Below are 7,948 nucleotides of genomic sequence, written 5' to 3' on the forward strand. Positions count from 1 at the left end.
GACGCCTCCGCCGTTTTGAACACGACGTGGTATTCTATCCACAACAAAATGGTGACACCCGACGTGCGGCGAGGTGATGCGGCCTACACTGAATTGGATCGAGGTGGCTTGCGGTACACACAGAGAGAGGAACTGGGCCCATTACTTTCAGGTAAGCTGGTTAACTGTTTGGACCTTAAGGTCCGGAGTTTCTGGCTTTTCGGCGGTAAACTAAATTAAGACTAAATTCAACTTCCTCTGTTCGTGTGCATGCGACCATCTCCGGAAAATAAAGATGGTTTTATTTAAGCTAACTTCCAGTGATTCGTGTTAATTCTGACGAGATGGGTTAGGATATTCAGACGGTTTTAGCGCTGAACGCTTACTTAGTCATTTTTAGGTAGTTTTCACAAGTTTTGTGGACTTGTGCCGGTGGACGGCTGAAGGCCTACCGGAAGTCACGTGGGTGACAACGTTTTCTCTCATAATTCAGCGGGATTTGCCATCCAAAACTTTAGTCTGACGGGACTTAGGTCTACAGCGTTTCACAAACGTCTGTAGGGGCTGAGGGTCGGGCCTCCTCTGGCCAGTGTTGACTGCCGCCTAAACTGGACTCCATTTTTTACTTTAGCTTTGAGAGAAAATGAGTGAAATAGCATAGTGTTTACCAAATTTCATGTGATCGGGGATCACATTAGTTTTAGGACGTTGTAATAACTTTGTTTGAGCCGTGTGTTGTATGTCGTGTGAACGCTTCAGGGGGGACGCGTTGGGAGAGACGTAACAAAAAAAGAGAGAGGGGGGAGTGAGCTGTGTGTGGGCGGAAGCTCAGGGTTACTTTTCTCTTTTTTCTGTGTGTCGGAGAAAGTCTGCTTGGAGCCTGTGTGTGTGGTAAAGCACTCGTGTGGGGGAAGGGAGCGTTTCTTTGTTCCACACACGAGGTGAAGGCTTACGCGTGTTTTGTTTTGTCTTCGTTTCTGCGTCAGAGGTGTCTTGTGTGATCGGTGCTTCCGTATCCTGACCGGAAGGGGGCGCTGCTGTGAGGCAAGGACGGGTCTGGCTGCTGGGTTGTTCCGTACCAGACTTGTGTTTGTTTTATTAAGGCTAAGGCCAGGAGTGAAGGACAATAACATATTTGAATGCCTGGGTGTGTGAATGTTGTTATCAGGTGTGGTACTCATGAATGTGGTACAGGTGAAGCCTGTGGAAAATCTATAGGATCATATCAGAGGCAAATTGCATGACTTATAGGGAGTATCAAAATGAACAGGAGGTAATTAGTTTTAGATCAGGGGGCCACTAGCACAAACAAGCGGAAATGAGCTTTATGTACCAAAATTAAGGGGGTAGAGCTTGATTTTTAATGATTTAGGCTGTACAAGTTGGATTAATTTAAAATATAGCTGATTGGCGTGTCACAGCTAAATGGTATCTGATATGGGAACAGGGATAGCTGAAGATCTTTCAAATATTTGCTGATAGCCGTCGGAGGCCAGACAGAAACGGAGATGGGAGCAGACACAAGGTTAAACGAAACAATTTTCTGTATGATAGGAAGGAGGCAGTGAACTTTGAAACAGAGAATGGTTTGAATCTCAAGGTAAGAAAGGACATCACGTGTGCGAGCTGTAATTAACCAGGAGATGGAGTCAGAGTGAGTCAGCTGGAGAAGGTTGAATCATCTTGGAGTCAGCTTAGACAGTAGAGGGTTGAGATGTCAAAGCGAACGAGTGGAAGAGAAATATTGTAGGGGTGGCCTTAGTGGTCCTGAACAAATTAGATTGACTTTCTTCTTGGAATTGACAATAAACTCAGGTTTTAAACTCAACTGCAAAACAACAGATTAAAATGAGTAATGGACAAAATCCTTGACACTTGTAAAATATAGAATTTTATTCTGGTCAAACAATACCTTGCCGGACTCAAATTGAAAAAGTTAAATACGTTAGGAAACTAAACTCAAATTGAAAAAATTAGATTAAATTATACAGCCATAACTAAACTCAAATTGTAAATACTTGGGTTAAATAAATCAATCTTAATTGTACTCGAATTGAAAAACTTCAGTTTAAGTAATCAGTCCACATGAGTTGATCACGTATTGGAAATGTTTAGCATTTAGGAGCTGTTTCCTTCTGAGAGCTGCAGGGACTAGGTTATTTAGGGGACGACGACAATTCTAGTGGGTAAACGCCATGATTTTAACTTTATTATTTGAGACTTCACACAGGTCCTGGGAGTGAAAAAGGACAACAGAGAGGTGTACATGGTGAGTTTAAGAAGTTGTACTTTGTGAACGAAGGGCATGTACACGTGTTTGTGCAGTGATAATGGACTCTGTGATGTCTTGAAGGGTATACATAGTCTTAATTGATTTGTATTAAAAGTATCTTGTTTGTGATACAGTGGGAAAGCATAGTTATGACAAGAGATGATTTGCAGATTGGTTATATAACAATAAGTGATTACATATTAACATGCTGCCTAAATTTACAAGGTCTGGACGATAATGTGGCCCTGGGAGTGGACTTCACTGTTAGGTGATGTGTCAACACACATACTCTACAAGATGGAGGACATTGTTTGGAGGGGAATATTTTATGCAGTAGGCGTAAAGAATTGGCTTGTGCAGTGTTTAATTAAAGCTTTCACTCTTGTGTAATTGAGCGGTTAAAACATCTATTGTACAATCCAGAACACCAGAATGACTCCGTTGGGGTAAACGCTGTGGTCCCAGAATAAAACTTGCTAACTAACGATTGTAGATGAACAGATGCTGGGATATATTCATCATTTAACGCGAGTTCCTCATTTTTCTGGACTGAATAAAACGTGCATTGAACTTAAGGAAATGCAAACGTGAGACGTCATTTAAATTTGACCCATCAAAATGAATGCGGTCATTTATTTACAGAATCAAATTTAACATCAAACATTTACATTAATTTGGCAAATTATGAAAATAACAACATAAGCAATCAATCAGGAAAAATCATACGGCCATGATTTTTCCGTTGCTGCACCACAGACATGTATAAAACTGTACAACTATGACTTTTACCCACACGGATGTGAATAAGCACTTTACACAGACATTTCTAAATATCTGGGAGAATTTCTACTTGATAGAAAAGTTTAAAGATGGGAAGAAGTTTAGAGGGAGTTAAGATTGAATGGGAGGGGAGGAATGTTCGCCAGAACCGACACTCTCCATCAGAAGCCCAGCTCGCCTCGGTACGCTTGGTAGGAAACTTGACCCATTACCTCTCTGATGATAATCAGCAGATATGGTGTTCCGTTAACGCTACCGGTCCAGCGTCTCCTTAGAATGGCTGTTGCCCGTCAGAAGTAGTGGCGAGGCTCTGTTCGACACACCTTCACCTCAGTGGAAAATGTTATAATCCCATGGAACTCGGAAGAGCTTCGTTGTCATGTCAGGAACTCCAACAGCACTCCATCAGAACTCCAGAACTCTAGAAGTCTGACAACTCTCCAACTCTGAGTACCTGTGTGTCTCTCCGTGTCCCTGTGAGTCTGTGTAGACCAGGAAGTACTGACATTTTAAAGACTCTTTCCCGGTTCACTTTTTGGGATTTTTCATTGGTCAGAAACGACCAGAAGGGGTGTGTTTTTGTGACGTAAGAGGTTAGAGACAGCGAGAATTGTTATGAGACAGCTCAGAAATGTTCTCACAGACCGAGAGGGTTCTGTTTTGGCGTGCCTTAAGAAACAGGTGCAAAACATCTCTATTTACGTCTGAGAGGATTCTAAAACATGACAGTTTTAACATAACAACTTGTTTTTCGTTTGACTGTAACCTTGTAAACGCACACACTTGCTCATTCAAAAGCAGAAATCAGAAAAATGCATAATTACTCTGCACAGCTTTTAACATGAGAATAAAATCATTACTCAGTTAATAAAATTGATTAGTTCACTGCAACATCTAAAATGGTTTGAACTAAGACACTTTGATTATCAACATTTGTAAGATAGTAATGATAATAAAAAGAGAGTGTTCTTTTCACTTGAATCTTCAAGAAAGAAAGTCTCAGGATGGGTGAACCTGTATTTATGGAGTCAAATACATGAAATGACAGCTTCTGTCCCACAAGGTTCTAAAGGTCAAGAGTTTTGACCTTAGACTGGGTTTCGACGTAGGCTTAGTCCACTACACGATCAATGTGGATGACAGATGAATGTTGAATCTGGTTTTAATAATTTGATTATTTTTTCTTCTCTGCAGCCGGAGATGACAGAACTTTGGAGTGGGAAGATGAGTCTAATTACACCCACAAAACATGGAAGGTAGCATTTAACTGCATACAGCATCCATCTGAGTTTTGATCAGGACTCTCGAGTGCCGGGGGCCGGATCGGATACAGATGTGTTCAGGTGGGCGCTGACGTTGGGTCTGTGAAACTGACCAATGGGACGCAATGGGACGGTTCAAATAAGTGTCAGTCGAGCACATCTGACAAAACAACAAAGAACTTTTCAGCCAAGTAACGTGACTTTTCAAAGATCTAACAGTCCAAGAGCAAACTGAACTAACTGTCCAGAGGGGGTGATGGAGTTTGTACACAGCAAGAACATCCAGTCAAGCCTTGCTGTATGCTGAGATATGAACTGCTGCACAAAGCTGAGCTGGTCTCCAAACAGACGGGAGACGAATCTGGGGACATAAAGGCTGAACGAAGAACTGGTGGTCACTCTGCCCAAGGTCACTAACATCAACTGCAGCCGGACGGAGGTGTCGACCCCACATTTTGTTCTGTGATGGTCATCTAGGCACTTTGGGGTCGTGATCAAAAACTGCAGCTGGCTTTGATAATAATCACTCACATAGACTCATTTTAAAACAGGTGACACAACAGGACACAGACGTACAGAGGTGGGAGTGCTAGACGATTCGACCTGGTCCAACTGCTCTGAGATGGAAATTGTTTTATTACCTCAAATGCTCCACACCCCTGAACAAAATATTGATTTTAACTTTCCGTTTATACAGGTCAGGAAGTCTCATTCAGGAGAAACCTGAGACCTGATTTGGATGCAGTTCACTAATGTTTTCTAAAATAACACTGGATGATTGTCTTTGCCTTGAAGGGGCTAATTTTGGTGGGTCTGGTTTGATACAAGAGAAGAAATTTATTTAATTAACTTTTTGCTAATTTATAGGAGAGCTTGGGTTGTAGTTGGGTAATTGTTTGCAAAACCTGGGTTGAATAACAGTAGTGGGAAGTTTAAAACTACACCATATTTTTAGTTCTGTAACTAAGGCTCAATCTGAGTGTTAGTGGATTGCAGACGGTAATGCTTCAGATTTGAAACAATGCCGTTTCAAAAAGGGGGGAGGTGTGTAGGCAGCTCTGAGCAGGAAGCAGTTCATAGATCATTACAAATTATACAAAATTAACTTCTTCTGAGGCGATTAAAAGATCATATCATGTAGGGTAATCACATTGACATTGGGAAATGAATAAATCAGAAACCTACATAACACATTGCACTTGTATATATGTATATCGGTTTAACAGAAGTATCTTTTTCTCTTTGTTGTAATGTGTACAGATTCCAGAAAGGGGGACGCCCCTAGCCTGAGGTGGATTTGAGCAAATGTTAAAGGGAAATGGGGTGGTTTGATAATTTTAAACACAACTGACTTGACTGGACTGGACTTGACTTATAGTTCAATTGGGCGAATAAGAAAAGGTTTCATGAACAAAGGATTTTAACCATTTTTCCTCGTTCTCTTTCTCTTTTATTTTTTCCCTTTCTCTCTGTTTCTTCCTTGCTATTTCTTCCCTTCTCTAGCACAGACAGGTACCTGGATGGAAGATTAAATATTTTTTTCTCTCACAGTGTTGTATGTCAGTTGGTTAAACTTTTAAGTTTATATTGTATTTTGATTGATGCTGTTGGCGCAAGCGATTTAATGAAGTTTCTTCCACAGGCTCCAGGAAGAGGGGCCGGCGTGGATGATTATTATTGTTACTGTTGTATTGTGTATGTTTAATTTTAATTGTAGGTAGACCGGTTGACGACGAAGGCTTGTAAGGGTGACAGATGGGATGAAAGCACACTGGTATACCTGGAGAAGTCCAGTATGTAACACAATTCAGCTTCAAGTGAACAGATGCATGTAAGAATAGCATTCTATTTTAGTTTTACTAATTCTGTTTTAGGATAACATTACGGTTTAATAATACACCTATCAGTAGCAATAATAACCATTAGGGTGCCCAATAATTCAGAAAATAGGTTTTATTCACTACAGAAGTAACCACAGTCAGTTTTTCCAGGCCCAGGTCATGGATCCCACAGATAAAATAATCAAAAGGCCATGCAGGGTGTTTAACAATTCGCGAGCTTTCGTGTCCAGCTTTTCTCATCAGGAGGGAGGAACTCTGACCGAGGAGACAAACTCACATCAGACTGAGTCCTGCTGAAAAGAGGGACAGGACAAGACCCCACCAGGTGGTGGACAGAACATCATATGTCATCGGTCCCCAGAAGGAGAGTGGCACCTGTACGACCCCACCAGGGCATCCCTGCAGAGGAGAGGAATCGATCACTGGACCACATGGAGGATGATCTGAAGACAGCTCCCCACTACACCTGGAGGAGGTGACAGGACCTTCGTGGGAGCTCATTCTTTGCCCCTTTGTTCTGGTTGGAGAAAGGCAGTAGCAAACATCGGAGAAGAAGTCTCCGCTCTGCCTGAAGTCGGTCGGGTGGATCGGGTAAGGACGGAAGATTACCAGCCCTGACCGTGAAGAACAGAAGACGCGTCAAACTGATTTTAGTTTTGTCCCAATACACACATGTCATTTAGAATGTTTAATCAAACTGATACGGTTCTGAGGACTTTACATGAAGATAACTCCGCGGGCCGAATCCCACTGAGCACCAAAGGACCCTTGTGGACGAACAAGGGCTCCCACCGCAAGCTCAAGAACCGAAGACCTGCTAGATAGAAATGTTTCAATTAAGGGTGTTGGCTTTTCCTGTTTAATATGAGTGTTTTGTACCTTTCAGTCATTCTGAAAAACAACCAGAGAAGGGTCGTGGATTCAATTGGAATTTAACTATACATTTAACTTGACTATAAACTTAAATATTCAGTAATTTAAATATTCAAATATTTTACTCCATTCAATTAGGCATTTAATCATTCTAAAATACCACGAGGTATTTTAAAGGTGGTTTAAAATAGTTTCACTTATTTATCTTTCTCTAGGAGGGGTGTTGCTGCTTTTTTGTATTTTTTATAAAGGTTTATGTGTGTGGTACTTTTCACAGGTGTTGGATCAGGGGTCTGGTCCAGGACCCCTGGGGAGTGCAGTAAGTTTGGGTCACATCCATATTGATAAATAAATCCATAAAGAGGGTGAACTCCCATGAATATGGGAGTTCAAAAGAGGGAATGTTGGATTTAATATTTTACACCTTTTTATAATTCCTATCAAGCTCTCAAATGTCATGTCATATAAAGTGTGTGTGTGTCTTTCTTCCAAGGTTGAACTAGGTTTATAGAAAGTGTTTGCTAATTCTAACTAGTTGACCTTTAAATATAATCTCATAGTAGCTAAAGATAATTTTACAAGTTCACATTTGATAAATTACAAGCAATCAAATCAGGCCAGAGAGCAGACTGATTAACATAAATAAAGCTAGAACAGCTCTTTAATTTAGACTATAGGTTGACTAAGTAAAATCAAATTAAGAGTATAAACATGATCCAAATAAAACCACGAACATAAGTTAGATAATATAATTATTCCTAGAAATAAACAACTATTTCAAATCAGTGTTATCACTAAGGTATAATCACGTTAAACAAACAGTGTTAACAGTTTTAAACGCAGACACAGAAACTAAGATGAATCTGCCTTAAAAAACAATCACCAGACCTCCAACAGATATTGAAGTAACACCCAGGAGGTAGGTAATAATTAATAGTTAT

The sequence above is a fragment of the Nematolebias whitei genome, chromosome 18 (assembly GCF_014905685.2).
Source record: "Nematolebias whitei isolate Nwh7 chromosome 18, NemWhi1, whole genome shotgun sequence".
Taxonomy (NCBI): Eukaryota; Metazoa; Chordata; class Actinopteri; order Cyprinodontiformes; family Rivulidae; genus Nematolebias; species Nematolebias whitei.